The sequence below is a fragment of the Gorilla gorilla genome, chromosome 5, assembly GCF_029281585.2.
Source record: "Gorilla gorilla gorilla isolate KB3781 chromosome 5, NHGRI_mGorGor1-v2.1_pri, whole genome shotgun sequence".
Taxonomy (NCBI): Eukaryota; Metazoa; Chordata; class Mammalia; order Primates; family Hominidae; genus Gorilla; species Gorilla gorilla.
The window spans coordinates 81,545,001-81,561,581 of NC_073229.2; the positions used below are offsets into that span (position 1 = coordinate 81,545,001).

Sequence of the window (16,581 nt, forward strand, 5' to 3'; positions counted from 1 at the left end):
TCTCCAAGACCATGTCTTCATCAGAAACTGGGGTTTAATAGGTATTAGAAATGGTATATATTTCTTCCACCATCTCTTAAGCTCTTCTGTTTATTACCTGACTTTTGTTTATCAAATTCCAGAGTTGCTTACTTTTGTTTTGTTAGCTAATAGGGGTGCTTCGGGTGGGTTAAGAGGAGAAACACTTTTTTCAAAAGTCACCATCATTCTGTGTGAGAGAGAATGTAATTCCTATAGAGAAAAGTAATTAGTTAGCTTGGTGTGTTGTAATGGCAGCTTTGCTATTTTTTTGTACCCTTTCTTCATTTCACAAAGAAGGTTGACAAGCTACTTACCTTTCTATGAATGCTTTTCTTTAAAACTATATAATTGAATGCCTAGAGAAATGAACCTTGGCTTCAGCAGTACTGAATGGCAAAAGTGGAAAGAAACTCATTTTTCCCTTCCTTCCTTCCCTACTTCTCTTTCTCTTTCCATGCTTTCCTTCCTTCTTTCCCTGTTTCTTAAAAAATGCGATTTGAATCTAGTTTGGGTAAAGTTGACCTGTGGGGAGTTTAAGGAGAAAACTGAAATTAAGTATTTTTCTTCTCTTATGAGTATTGTGTTAATTTGCTCCAAATGACAGAATTAGCCTCAATGTTGAGAAGTGCTAAGTTTCAGCAAATGAAGTTGAGCTTAATTTGTATTTCTTTATGTTTACTGTGTATGTGGTAAAATTAGATAATTAATAAAGGTTTAAAGGGATTCTAACTGATAAACTCACCGTTTCACCTTCTTAAACCTAAGAAGCATAATTTGCCTAAATTATGCAAAATGCTAATTAAAGGGTTTAATTTGCTAATCATATCCATTTGATTAGAGGCAGATGCTGATTATCTGCACAATTCTAAATGGACCTTTCAAAGATGGCTTTCATTATTTAAAATCAACTTGTCAAATTAAGGCATAAACTTAAGGAATAACAAATACCAGTAGTTAACTACATACTTCCAGTGTAACGCCGGGCAAGATGATTCGCAAATGCTGTGCATCAAAGACTTGGTGTATTCAATGTCATTGTGAATTTCAGTAGTCCCAAAGTTTAAGAGCTGAACTTTGTTTGGCTTTTTTATTGAGCTTATTAGATTCTCTAGTCATACCTTTGTTGGTCCTTTGGGTCTTTGACTATTTTCCCGGCTCTTTTTTCTTCCTCCTGTGAGTCAGACAGCACAAAGAGCAAAGGCAGTCTTGTCCATGTGCATTCACACCATGCATAGAAATGGTCAGAACATATCGGGCCGGGCGCGGTGGCTCACGCGTGTAATCCCAGCACTTTGGGAGGCTGAGGTGGGCAGTTCACTTGAGGTCAGGAGTTTGAGACCAGCCTTAACAGCATGGTGAAATCCCGTCTCTACTAAAAATACAAAAATTAGCTAGATGTGGTGGCGGGCGCCTGCAATCCCAGCTACTCAGGAGGCTGAGGCAAGAGAATCACTTGAACTCGAGAGGCGGAGGTTGCAGTAAGCTGAGATTGCGCCACTGCACTCCAGCCTGGGTAACAGCGAGACTCTTTCTCAAAAAATAAATAAATAAATAAGTAAATAAGAGGAAAAAAAAAGAATATTTAACAGACAGGTATGCCACGCTCCCTTTATAGGTTACCAAATCTTCCTCTTACATATCTAAGAGATGTGGCAGGAAACAGACAACAGGTATGGGTCAGTGTTACTGCCGGGAAGGAGGGGGAACATCTCAGTTCAATAACTGAACAAGAATTTGGATCCAGGCACCCAGCCTTTGTATTCTCCCTGGCTTGTCTTTTTCTTAGAGTGAAGACAGAAAACTATTTATAGACTGGTCAAGTGTGTCTGTGGCTGATTTAGGGCAAAGACTAGGGAAACCAAGGCAGAAACTGCATTACTTTTTTCTTTTTTTTTTTGAGATGGGGTCTCATTCTATTGCCCAGGCTGGAGTGCAGTGGTGCGATCATGGCTTCACCTCCCCAGGCTCAGGTGATCCTTCCACCTCAGCCTCTTGAGTAGCTGGGACTACAGGCATGAGTCACCACGCGTGGCTAATTTTTGTACTTTTTTTTTCTGTAGAGATGGGTTTTGCCATGTTGCCTGGGCTGGTCTCAAACTCCTGGGTTCAAGTGATCTGCCTGCCTCGGCCTCCCAAAATGTTAGGATTGCAGGTGTGAGCCACTGTGCCTGGCCAAAACTGCATTACTTCTAATCCAAGTTAGAAACAAGTGGCCCAGTAACAGAAAATGTTTGGGGTTTTGCATTTGAGACCTAGGGTGTTAGGATAGGGCATCTGAGGTATAGACATATGAATCCTGCTTTGACCTGCATCAAGATCAAGGGTAGTGGGATGAGAGCATGCTAAGTGGGGATACACCAGAGAGGTCATATAGCTTGTGAGTGAAGAGCATAGGCTCTGGTGCTGTAACACCTGTAGTTGAATACTGGTGCTGCTATTTACTAGTTGTTTTTCTTCTCTGACTTGGTTTCCTCATCTGTAAAATAGAGTATATAATAGTAATACCTCATAACTTTGGGAGGCTTTAATAAGTTAATACCTTTTATAAAGTACTTATTAACAGTGCCTAGCATATAGTAAGTACACAACAAATATTAACTATTATTTATTATTATTTGTTACCATTCTAGCTTTTATATGAGATTTGCAAATGATAATGTATAGGGAGAACACTGGATTTCATCCCCCAATACCCACTTGAGTTGTTTAACTGTGCTACAAATATATGTAGAGTAATAAGTTATAAGAACTTCAGTAGTATAAAGCTAATAGAACTTGAAATACTAGAGTCTTATTAAAATGAATAAACACAGATTTGAGTCCAATTCTTCTTTTCATGCAGTCTGAGGAGGTTAGGGATATGTGTAAATTGTTGCCAAACTGACAGCTATTGGAAGAACCTGATCATGAGCACTTTTTACATTTAAATTCAAAGGATAAAAGGGGAGGTTCCTCTAAATTTAGTTATTTTTTAGCTTTTAGAGGATTAGATTTGTGATAGGATAAGGAATAATAGAGTGCTGTTGATTTTATCCTGGCTAAGATTAATAGTCTGTTTGCCACTTCTATGCCTAAATGTCTCTAGAATCTGTCCATCTCCTTTCAGTTTCATTGTCACTATTCTAGCTTGGGCTACCATGATTACTTATCCAATCCATTCTTTTTTTTTTTTTTTTTTTTTTTTTTGAGACGGAATCTTGCTCTGTTGCCCAGGCTGGAGTGTAGTGGTGCAATCTCAGCTCACTGCAACCTCGGCCTCCTGGGTTCAAGTGATTCTCCTGCCTCAGCCTCCCAAGTAGCTGGGACTACAGGTGCACACCACCATGCCCAGCTCATTTTTGTAGCTTTAGTAGAGACAGGGTTTCACCATGATGGCCAAATTGGTCTCGAACTCCTGACTTTGTGATCCCCCCACATTGGCCTCCCAAAGTGCTGGGATTACAGGAGTAAGCCACCGTGCCGGCCCATCCAATCCATTCTTTATCCTGAAGCAAGAGTGCAGATATTTACAGATGTCTATACTACAGCCCCTCCTCAGCTCTTCAGCAATTTCCTATTAATATAATGTTAATCTTCCAAATTCGTAATAAGTTACCTCAAGCTCTGATCCCTGTTTACCTCCCTAGCCTCATATCTTACCACTAATCTGTAAACTCTATGGACCAGCCATGTGAACTTCCTTTAGTTGTGAAAACATGTTTCCCTTGACTTTGGATACTCTTCCCTACATTTCATCTAATTCTGACTCATCTGTCATGTATCAGCTTAAACAGTTTTCTTTCTGGGACATTTTCTTAAGTTTGGCGTAGAAACCCATCCTCTGTGGCTTTTTTTTTTTTTTTTTTTTTTTTTTTTTGAGACAGTTTCGCTCTTGTTGCCCAGGCTGGAGTGCAGTGGTGCGATCTTGGCTCACTGAAAACTCTGCCTTCTGCATGTTCAAGAGATTCTCCTCCCTCAGCCTCCTGAGTAGCCAGGATTACAGGTGCCTGCCACCACTCCTGGCTAATTTTTGTATTTTTAGTAGAGATGGGGTTTCACCATGTTGGTGAAGATGGTATCGGATGCCTGACCTTGTGATCCACCCGCCGTGGCCTCCCAAAGTGCTGGGGTTACAGGCATGAGCCACCGCACCCGGCTTCCTCTGTCAGAGCCCTTGTACTTGAGGGTTATCACCTGCCTGTCTTGAAATGGGCTCTAAGTCTCCTGAAAGCAAAGGACCCTGAATATGGTGTTTATTACCTAACACAATATCTAGCCTATAGGAGGTACTTAATATATGTTGGTTGAACAAAGGAGTAAATAAATGAAGTAGCTACCTACAGTTGTTCCCCAGAAGATACATTACTTAAGCACCCTAGAAACTGTTTGGCCTTTTGAATGTTTATTGTAAAGTTTAAATTCTCAGTCGTTTGTTCTTAGTTTGTGCTAACAGCTTCATAAAATGGGTGGATCAAGCAATAGTGTGCAGTTAGCAAACTGGGTCCACAAACTCAAGATTCGAATCACTTTTGGCTAATTGTGTACTTATGGACATCAGATTGCTCTTGTATTAAAATTTATTAGGCAGACTTTGAGTGGGAAAATAAAAATCTTGATTCAGTAGATGCTGGAGAACAGTAAAAAATAGAAAAATTTGCAGGTTGGTGAGATTTCCCAGATTCAGTGTGTGGTGTATCTCTAAAGTTCAAAATCCTTCAAGAAGGTTGCTGGTGTATGCTGGGTGTCAGAACAGGAGAGATGTTTTTAACACCTAGCACAGCTGCAAACTAGGTGGTCTGGAATTTGCAAGTACATCTTTCGGTTTTATTTCATCTTGAAGCTTTCATGTGGGTTTAACAGTTATCCAATGTAATTGAAGTTAATGTAGCTAAAATTGCATATTATTTTTGAAGTGTTAAGAATGAAAATAATTTATGGTCTTTAAGAATGAGTATGCCAATATTTCATATTCTGTATTGGCAGTACAGTAAACATTAATTATTTTCACTATAAGTATTATATAAATAATAAAGATATTTAGGAGAGAGTATATATGCTTATAGGAAATAAATGTTTTGCCTCCCAGGAGATCATCTTAGCTGGTACAGTGGATTAAAAATGGCCTCAAATTATTTGATATTTTCTCATTGAGAAGTGGTATCTATGTCACCACCCCTTGAATCTCAGTGGGTTTAAAAAATTATGGTTAAATATACATAATCTTTACATTTTAAACTATTTTTAAGTGTACAGTTCTTTGTCATTAAGTGTATTCACATTGTTGTGCAACCATCCCCATTCATCTCCAGAACTTTTTCATCTTCTCCAGCTGAAACTCATTACCCTTTAAATACTACTCCTCATTCTTCCCCTGCCCACCTCTTGATGTGAGTGGGTTTTGGCAAATAGAGTATGGATGGCAGCAGTGACAGAGTACCAGTGTCTGGGTACAGGCTTTAAGAAACTGGGGGCTTCCACTTTCTGTCTCTGGTACACAGTCTTCAGGAGCTCTGGGATGCCATTAAGAATTCTAAGTAGACTTGATGGAGAATCTGTTCTGAAACCTGGCAGTAACTAGTAATTGCCATGCTGGAGAGGCATGTTGACATTCCCACCTGAGCCCAGCCTTTTAAGCATCCCTGTCAAGGTGCCATATATGAGAGCAGAGCCATCTAAGAACCTCCAGATTAATCTGTTCACCAGCTCAGTACCTCTGGTGACTTCATTTGGTGCCACATGGAGTAGAGACATTGTCAGCAGCACCCTTTCTGAATACCTGACCATCATAATTGAGAGCTGTAATACAATGGCTGTTATTTTAAACTGTTAAGTTTTGGGATATTTTGTTATGCAGTGATAGATAATTAGAACTGATAGCTAGAGCGTCTGGCTTCTTGAGTTTGAGCTGAAAATAACAATCAGTGTATCCTAAATACCTCAAAACAACTGTACTATGATTTGGAAAGACTATATAAAATGTAATGAAAGATGCTATTAACAATTAAATAATATGGAAAATGAAATTCCAATAATTAGTTGAGTGGAGAAGACAACTCTGAGGAGCCCAGATTACTTAGAAGGGACAGAAATGGGAAAATTGTTGATAAATGCTTTTCACCTTTCAGAAATTTGATTGGTGAATCTGCTTAAAAGTTAGCTGAGAAGTTTGTGGCTTTTTCATTTTGAAGAAGAGATTTGCCAGGAGTCTGAGAATCCTTTAAATTCTTCCAAAGACAGCTTTATTATGTTTAGGACAGTGGAAAGTAATGTAATAAGGTATAAGGTATGAGATAATGAGGTTGATGTTTTTATGTGGTGCTCTTAGCCCCTTAGAGTTTGCCAAAATTTAAAGCAGACCAAGTTTAATGAGTGTACTTCATAGTATAGAATTGTGGACAGTCCTTTTTGCTTGCTAAATTCAATTTAGCTCAGTTGGTGAATACCAATATGTTCAGAGTACTGTGTAGGTGCTATAGGGGATTTAAAAACACCTTCTTAAGTAGAAAGAGGTATAAATAAATGAATGAAACAATCACAAGTTACTATAGACACCACATTATACAGGCTTCTTAATTTTTGTATGCCATTTCTAAATGGTTGCAGATTTTTCTCCTTTTATTTTCAGCATTTAATGCTTTATATTGGCTCTTGATATATGGAGTTTGGATTATGGAAGGTAAGGGGGAGATTTTAATTCATATGGAAATCTATGGAAATTATTTCTTACTGAAAAACTGAAAATAGATAAAATAAAAAAATACAATTTCGTAAGTGCAGGAAAGCAGGACAGTTGAGGCCTAATATACCCTTTTGTGTTGGCAGACAGATTTGCTGCTATCATGACACTTTGCTTAAGGAATGGGAGTATCGTGGATGAATACAAACCTATACACAGCCGTTTGTGTTTGCTGCACAGCTTTCTGGATACCTTAAGCTGTATCACTTTTGGATTGTAATGATTTTACTCGAGGCAAGAAACAAAGTGAACAAGATACAGCATCAAAATTCTCTTTTAAGTTTCCCAAGGCTGCTCTTATTTCTCTCTACAAAATAGAAATAATAATTTTGCCTTTTTTTTTGATAACACTAGCAGTAGCAAGCAAAGCATAGATAAGAACAAGTGACATATTTTGAGTAAGTGATCAATGTCAGGATCTTTACAGAGAACAATAGGATGGATCTAAAATGAATGAACTGAGTGTTTTCTCTTTTTTTTGCAGTTTTGCGGGGCATTGAATGAAAATGGCCACATTTAGGTAGGGTAGGAGAACAGGCTTTGGAAGGAGCGGGTATTTTATTACAGTGTGAATAAAATAAATATTTAGAACATTACAAGAATGATGGCTGACACTGAGAGATTCATGTTAATGTTATAGGTTTCTCAAGGCTGATAGGAGCTCTTATCTTGTATTTCTAATGTAGAGGAATAGAAGGAAATCTATGGATGGATGGGGTGCAGAAGAATGGCCCTTTGGCAGTGTCGGTAGTGCTGCTTCCTGTCACACTCTAGTGTTACAGCACTTATAAACTGGATGTGCCTTCTGAGGATACTATCCTTTCTGAGTGCATTGTGGCCTCTTCGTATATTTGAATCCATGTTTTAAGTGCAGATGAAGCGCTTGGACACTGTGGCACTGTAAGTAGGATTAGAACCGTGATTTAGGATAGGGTATAACCAAGGGGAGGAAGCTTGGTGGACCTTGAAGTAAGATAAATGTGTGAGTAGCCTCTTTCTCCTTCTTGATGCAGGGCACATGGATGAGATGGTTGGGAAACACTTTTTAAGTCCCTGTCAATGTCAAGAAGTGGCTTGAAGGGGCTTTAATCTCTCAATCCCTTCCCCACCAAGGTACCCCAGATTAATGAACTATTGATAAAAAGTGTGCTTTCTATGCAAATGTATCTTTTAAGATAAGTTCCCTAGCAAAATCCCACTCCTAAGCACATCCTATGTAGAAATTCTGGAGCCACTGTTGTCCTTTATATTATTTTATAGCTAATATTTAATAAATGCTTTATGTGTGTCCAGCATTATGTTGTATGTTATGGAAGATTTGCATTAACATGTTTATAGTTGAAGAGAGCAGGAAAAGTCTGATTTCAGGAAACAGAACAAGGTAAAATAATCTGGTGTCAGAATATTTAATATGGTCTACAAGGGTTATAGGGGGAAAAAAAAGTGGGCATTGCCATGGGCTGGATTAATGTAGGAAGGCGTCATTGAGCTGACAGCTGTGAACAGCATCTTAAAAGATAAGGCAGAAAGGAGGTAGCAGAGATACTCCAATGGATGGAATATCATGTGCCAACTGCAACTTTAAATGTCTGAATAATTTTCTGAGGAACTAAAAATATTGAATTGGGTCAACAAATAGGATAACTTTGTCAAAGCCATAGAGCTGACTTCTAATATTTTCAGTTACAAATATATATATTTGAGCATCTTTTAGAATAAACAACTCCCTTCCCTTCACACCAGGTAAAAAAATAGCTGGTATTCTACCATCCATATGAATTTGAAATATAAGATAGAAATATAAATTTAGTAACACCTGACTTATTAAAACTTAATTGCCAAAGATTTGATTTCCTATGGTCTATAAGAGAAAATTGCTACAAATCAATTTATTTTTTGGAATTTATTTTTCCTTACTCTTATTGCTTGAATAAACGTGGCTGCATCAGTGGTTCATGTTGACTCGAAGCAAGTTTCTCCCTTTCCTCTTCAGCTAAGGAAAGCCATATTTTTTTTTGTACTATGCTAATGTTAGCTGCTTGATTTGGAAGACTTCGGTTATCATTATATCTTTCATGAATCAGAATCTGGCTGCCTCTCTTTCAATGATCTTGAAAATGTCCAAGATGCTGCATGGTTTAGAAATGTAGAACCAAGTTAAGTTGAACAGTTTTCTACTGGGCTACATTGTAAAAATGGGAAAGGGAAATTACTTCCTTTTTTTTTTTGGAAAACATTTGCCAGTTGGAGCCTCAAAGAAGATTGAGTTTGAGAGGCCTTTAATTGTGCACCAAAAGGTTATTGCAGAAGATAACATAAGGGAGATGTCATAAAGAAGAAAATTTGAAGCTCAGTAAGAGAAAGCTGTGTGAAAAAATAGGCATTCTGCCAATTAACTGGGTGCTTGAAATAAATAGTTTGGAATTAAAGAAACGGTTGCAAATTTCAAAGACTTGATCAGTTTAACTTAGCTCATAGGGAAACTGGGGTGGTGGTGGGTACAAATTTCAGTTGTGAAAGCATGCTTACTCTCATTAAAGTTTTGCTTATCATTCATTAAATATTTACTGTTTGTAAGGTTTAGTAATATAAGATCAGAAAGTTTGTTAATCTGATATTTAATGTTAAATTATTGAAATAAAATTTCAACTACATTTGGGTAAAAGTGAATTATGATCTTAGGAGTTCAGTCATGAACTATTGACCATCTCAGTAGTTAATATTTCCCAAACTGGGCAAAGTATGGGTGAGAGTGTGTAGAGGGGAGACCCAAGAAAACATATAAATGGTCCATCACCCTTGGGTCTACTCATCTACTGAAGAACCATGACACAATTATATATGTAAGCAATTAGTAATAAAAAATCATATGTTTATAAGTATAAAGGAGACATACAAGAAAACATTAAATGTTCATGTTTCCATACATGTCTGTCTTCATCTTGCATTAGTTTCAAGTGAAATGTGTTTTTTATGTTTTATTACTATATACTATACCTTTTCATCCAAAGAAGAAATAAGAGATTGTCTCCTTTATTGGAAGACATTTTTGCTGGATATAGAATTCTAGGTTGGCATGTACTTTCTTTTAGCACATTAAGATATATCACTCTGCTGTCTTCTGGCTTCTCCTCTTGCTGTGGGGAAATCAGCTGTTAGTCTAACTGTAGCTCATTTGAAGGTAAGATAGCCACCCTGCTCTTAGTCTCCTTTTAAGATATTCTATTTAATTTACTTTTGTTTGATTTAAATATTCTGTTTGTCTAGAAGTAGAATTCTTTTTATTTATCCTGCTTGAGTTTCACCAGCATTCTTGAATTTGTAGATTGGTGTCTTGTATTAATTCTGGAAAATTCTCAGCCATTATTGCTTTTAAACTTCCCTCTACCTGTTCTTTCTCCTCTCTGTCTGGTGTGTTAGTCAGCTGTATTTTAGGTCTTCTGAGTCATTCACTTTTCATCCTCAGGTTGTGTCTTCCTTCTTTTTGTTCTTTCTCTGCTGAGTTACAGATTATTTTTTCTGAACTATTTCCCAGTTTGTTATTTCTCTATTCTGTTTTGTCTGTTCTATTCCCATTGAATTTTAAATTTTGGCTACTGTAATTTATTTATTTTTTTTTCCCACATCTGCTATGTTACTTTTTGTGGATTCCTATTCCTTGCAGATATTTTAATATTTGCTTTTCTTTTTCAAATTTGTTGTAGGTTGCTTTTTAATCTGTCTGATAATTCTAAGAGTTAAAATCTGTGTGGTTTGTTCCTGCTATGGTTTGTGATTGTCTTTCACCCATGTTGCCTTATTTCCTTGCGTGGTTGGTTATCTTTAACTGGTTATTGCCCTCCCACAGCCTTTTTTCAGGACATTTTCAGGGTGAATGTGCTCTCCTCTGAGAGGTACTGTGTTTGCTTTTGCCAGGTTTCTGGGAGTATTACTTTAGGGGTATTATGTCAGGTATTAAGTCAAGGACACTTTTTAAACTGCATTTAGGATTGTGTCTCTGGCCCATCCACACCATATATACTTTGGGTGGCCACAGCTTCTCAAAAACTTCATTTTTCTACCTTTTTCTTTTCCTGCTTTGCTCAGTGACAAGTCAGCTTGCCCTTCATTCTTATGTGGTTAGGAGAGAGATGGTGGGTCGATTCTAGTTCACTCTTTCTCTGAAGATGTTATCGTTTGGGTCTCCAGTTTAATATAGGGAGGGCCTCTTGCAAGAGTCTTCCGCTTGGCAGGCCCTAATCCTTGTCTTTTGCTACCTTGCCCCTTGAGACTGAAGATCTGAAGTATGAGGAGATGGCATTTACTAATGTCCTCAGAGCAAAAATGGCATTAGTTCTCCTGGGTTTGCCTCAAAATTTGGCCAGCAAGTTCCCTTTTAAACTAAATATTAGTTTAACAGCATTTTTTAAATGCTGCTAAGCTAATATTTTTAAGTGTTTTGTCCATCATTTTTGTTGTTTTCAGTGAGATGTAGATCTGAATAACTTAAGAAATCAGAAACTGCTAATAGCACGGAGTCCATCTGCTGCTGTGCTGTTGGTGATGTTGCAAATTGTTCCCCTCTCCCCTTAACATATTCTGAGCGTCAAGTCAAGATAGCTTACTGGGCTGGAGAGGTGATGGTCTAAAGAATTATAAAGATTTTTTAAAAATTTAAGTTAAAATAGCTTCTTAAATTATTATATCAAATTAATAGAGAAGTATTATTTCTTTAATTTGTTTAACTACCCTTGTGCTCATCTGGAGAAACTGTCAGGAAAGATGATTTTTATTAAAGGCACTGCTGTTACATTCACTCAGGCATGATTCTGTCATAACTTCTTGGTATTTCCTTTCTATCGTTCTTAATTGCATGTTTTCCCTCTATCTCTGTCACAGTGCCAATTCTAGGACAGCCTTATTACTGCTTGTTGGTCTAGCAACTTCTTAACTGTTCTTTAATTATTAGCGGAATTGAACATTATTTTGTGTGTATGAATTTTTGTGCCTTTTCGTGAATTAATGTTTTTTATCTTTTGATGAATTTATTTTATTACATCCTATCATTAATAATTTTTAGTTTTTTGGGGTTTCATCACACAGAATATTTATTTTTCTATTATTCTAAGCTTTTCTGTATTTCTTCAGTTTGAATATTGTCACTTTCCATAGTTTGTATATTTCAGTCAGTAAACATTTCATCAGGTATTGTGGTAAGAACTGGGAGTATAGGCTGTGTGTGGTAGCTCGCGCCTGTGATCCCAGCACTTTGGGAGGCCAAGGCAGGAGGATTGTTTGAGCTAAGGGGTTTGAGACCAGCCTGGGTAACATAATGAGACCCAGTCTCTACAGAAAATGAAAAATCAGCTGGGCATGGTGGCGCGTTAGCACGCCTGTAATCCCGGGCTATTTGGGAGGCTGAGGCCGGAGAATTGCTTGAGCTTGGGAGATCAAGGCTGTAGTGAGCTGTTCCAGCCTAAGCAACAGAGTGAGACCATATCTCAAAAAAAAAAAAAAAAAAAAAAAAAAACTGGGAATATAATCGTTATGACATATTTACCCGTGCTTAGGGAATATAATCGTATGACATATTTACCCATGCTTAGGTTCATATGTTAGTGAGGGAGATATAAATGCTTATAGTATTGTACATAAATAATATAAAAAAAACTGTATCTTCAAGCAGCCAGCATGGATGTGGGAGTAACTATGCCTGAGGAAATCTGGTGCAACTTTGCAGAGGTAACGTGTTAGTTGCATAGAAATTTGCCAGTAGAAACACAGGGTATAGAAAGACATTTCAGATGTGGTAAATATGTGTAAAGTCATAGAAGTGAAAGAAAGACATGGTGCGCTATAGGAAGTGCAGATAGGTTGGTTTAATTGGAGGGCAAAGTATTTTAGGGGAAGAAAATTGAAACTAGGAAGAGTTTAAAGTTAAAAAGGAACTTTGATGGACACAAAGAGCCTGTGTAGTGGGGATAATGGAGTAAGTGAGCAGGAAGGACATGGAGATGTGGTTGGGGAAAATGTGTGAGGGTAGGGGTGATGCGTTGCTTGTGAATTGTGCTGTGATCGTGGGAGTGGGCTGCAGAAGTGGAGTGTGAGTGAGTCAGAGGATGCCGGCGACTGTGTGAAACTAGTGTTGACTGGATCATCCATATGGGTGTAGCAGTCCATTTGGACAGTGGCAAGAAGGTGGATGTTATGATGTCGACAACATTTGGATTTGGACCGTGCCTGTTCCAGTTTTAGTACTGAAAGTCCCACATCCTTAGAAACCTCTCATTCCTGGACAAACTGGGATGGTTGGTCACCATAATGAGGTGCCAGAAGGATATGATGAACTTGAGGCATTGAAACGTGGAGAGCAATAATCTGTAAGTGGGGAGCAGCTGGCTAGGGTGGAGGAAAAAGGAGGGAATAAGGTTATGTTAATTTACGCTAGCACGGTGTTCTCATGAGATAGCAAGGAGGTAGAGGTCTTGATTAAATTACCTGTTTTCTTTCAAAAATATTTGTTCTCTTGTAGAAGAGAAGAAATATGCTTTAGTATAAGTAAATAATCTTTCCTTTTTAGTGTTAATTTTACTATATTCCAAATGTGCCTATGCTATTAAAAAAGAAACAGTAATGAAGTAACCAGACAATTGATTTTTATATTGATTAGCTTGACAGTATTACTGAGACATCAACATACTAATTAGAATGTCAGGATATTAAATTATTCATTTTCTAACTTTTAATGTTTTGGATGATTATAAATGACAAAAAAATTTGTGAGTGAAGTACCATACTATCCTATCAATTTTAGTTAATTAATTCAACCACGGAGTGGTAATTATTTCCTTTTTTATTTTCTATTTTTGTCTCTTTGTTAAGGATTTTCCAATTAAAGTTTTTTCCTATTATATGGCTCTCCTTTATACATTTAAATGAAGAAAGTACATTGTAAGAATTGTATTACAGATAGAAAAAAATGTTTAAAACTAACTTATTTTAGGTTGATAAATATTTGGGTTTTTTATCACTGTGTCAGAAATACCTCCAAACCTAAAACAACAATTACAAAACCTAACATTAAAACTTAAAATCAAAACTTAATTCTAAAACTTAAAACAATACCCATCTTATTATATCTCACACTTTTGAGGGTTAGGGATTCAGATTGGGCTTACAGGGCAATTGTTCTCTTCCACATAGTATTATATATGGGGTTTCTAGGTCTAGGATGTCTAAGACAGCTTTACTCACATGCTTGTGCATATGTGAGGACTTCTAAAAGGCTGGACTCTGCTGGAAGCCTTTCCATGTGATGCCTCAAACGAGGTGGTTGGACTTCTTACTTCGTGATCTAGGACTCCAAGAAAACAAGGCAGAATCTGCCAGTCCTCTCAAAAAATAGGCCTGGGCCTGGCAGGGCATCACTCATTCCTGTCAAAGTAGTCACAGGCCAGGCCAGATTCAAGGGGAGGGCAAATAGATCTTAGCTCTCAACGGAGGATGTGTCAAAGACTTTGCAGCCATCTTTAATCCCCATGTACTCCAGATTGATGATTACATCACAGTGCATTTGGGAAACAACTTGCCCTTTATAATCACAGTATTTGCTACCAATATAGAACCTATATTTATTTGAAATGATAATAACAGTATTAAAAAGTATGATGTTTGCTTTCAGCATTTGAACTATTCACAGTTTTAATTTCTTTATAAATGAAATGATTCCTAATTGTTTTATATATATATATATATATAAATATATATATATATGTATCTCATACATTTATTTTAGAAAAGCGGATTCTTTTCCTGGGATATGCTGTTTAGACCAGTGATGTATGTCGAACCACTAATGGACCTTAAAAAAAAACATACACCTCAGGGCTTCAATCTGTAGGTCTGGGTGACACCAGGAATCTGTAATTTTAAAAAGCTTCACTGGCAAGTAATGTACATACTTACTTAATGGCCAGGGTCTAAGAGAGCTCTGTAGATTCAAATAGAAAACTATCCAAACTATTTATAAACGTGATTGAGTATTGTTGATTGGAAGCTTATAGAAGCTTAAATCTCTGGGAAGCCTTATTTATATCGTTACTTTTGAGGCCAGTGTACTAGACTAGTGGTTCCAACATGGCATCCCCGAGATGATCATTTGGGAATGTGGGAAAGAAATAAATAATACAACATATATTTTTAGTCTCATCTGTTCCACATTTTGGGGGTGGGTATGGCATGTTTTAAGTGCAGAATGTACAGTAATACATGCATATAATTTATAAATAAATATACATATATTGGAAGTATGTGCTGAAAAAACTATTGATGACAATGTGTGATGCAAAGATGAAGGTCGCTATTCCAGTCAGTTTAGGTTATGCATTGGTAACGACCCCCAAACCTCAGTGACTTACAGAAAGGTTTGTTCCTTGTTCATATTCTATGTATTCATGGGCCAGCTACAACCCTGCTGTGTGTCATTTTGTCCCTGGACTCAGGCGGATCGAGTAGGCTCTGTATACCGGAACTTCACCAGTTGCTGCGGCAAAAGGAGGAGAGAACTGGGTAAACTACATGCTTATAAAGCTTTTGCTTAGGAATGACACACGTCACTTCCACTCACATTTCACTGGCCAAAGCAAGTCACTTGGCTGCGCTTTAGTTCAGCAGGTAGGGGGTGTATAATTCTCCCTCAGTGAGGGACTCAGTACAGGGTGAATAGCGATACAGTCTACACAGACATCCATTACCCTTCTATTTACTGTGTAAAGTATTTGCCTCTCTAGAGCTGCTCCTTAATCTGCTTTCAGGATTTCAACAGAGTGAAATTGCCTCTCTCAGTTCCTGGTTTGATGAAGAATATAAAAAAGAAAAAGACACACAGCCAAAATCCTTAATTCTATTAGCAAGGCAGCATATAAAACAACATAATTTTGGAACATGGAAATATAACTTTGCCAAAACAGTTAAAACCCAGTGTAATTTTTACTTGATAAAAAATTATACCATTATACCATGTACTACCATTTGAAACATTGAGGTACTGACTGTTGAGTGGGTGGATATGATTAATAGGGATTGAGATGTGGGGAATTATGAGTAGTAGTGGCAAGAGCAGAACTTCAAAGCTAGAATATTCAGAGTCTCTATTGATTGAACATTAATCAGAGTGAAGGTTGAGCATCTCTAAAATAGTAATGTAAGTCACTCAAAAAATGTGTGTTTCATGTTGAGACATTTGTTTACACACCTCTTTTTAGGAGGATGTTTACTTTGTGAAGCATACTACACCTTGATTATAAGATGTTGCAGTGATAACCTAGCTGGCTTTTATCAGTTATTTTGAATTCCCCTATACACCAAGACCTGTGCTAGTTTAATGAAATGACAAGTTTATAGAAACTGCATTAGTTGCAGTAAACATTTCACTTTATTACTTGAGGAAAAAGCCTGAAATATAGAAACTAATCAAAATGTAAATTACAGGTAGTAACAACAAGTGTTTACCATGTACTAAGGGTGTGCTGTATGTTAGGCCTATTGTACACACTTTACATACTTTATTTAATCCCAAGAAAAGCTACATGAGATAGGTATGATTTTCTTCATTTTATCCCTGAAGAAACTAAGGTGTAAAGAGGTTAACTAACCAGTTTAAGATTCAAAGACAGGTTTCTATGATTTTGAAAACTATTCTCTCTACTACTTTACTCTGCTTTTATAATTGTTGCACTCTATCTGTTTTTACTTGTATTCTTTGTTAGTAGAAGTAGGAAGCCATTTAATCTTGTCTTGCTCTTTCAGAGAATGAGTATTTTTTTTAGGTATGCAGCAGGTAATCTCATTTAGGAGAACCTAAATAA

The 16,581-nt window shown here is 37.1% G+C and overlaps 1 pseudogene; it reads left to right on the top strand.

Moving 5' to 3' along the window:
• The first annotated feature begins 12,406 nt into the window (after positions 1-12,406).
• Positions 12,407-16,581, top strand: part of LOC129534463 (DNA primase large subunit-like) — a 278,547-nt pseudogene continuing 274,372 nt past the window's right edge.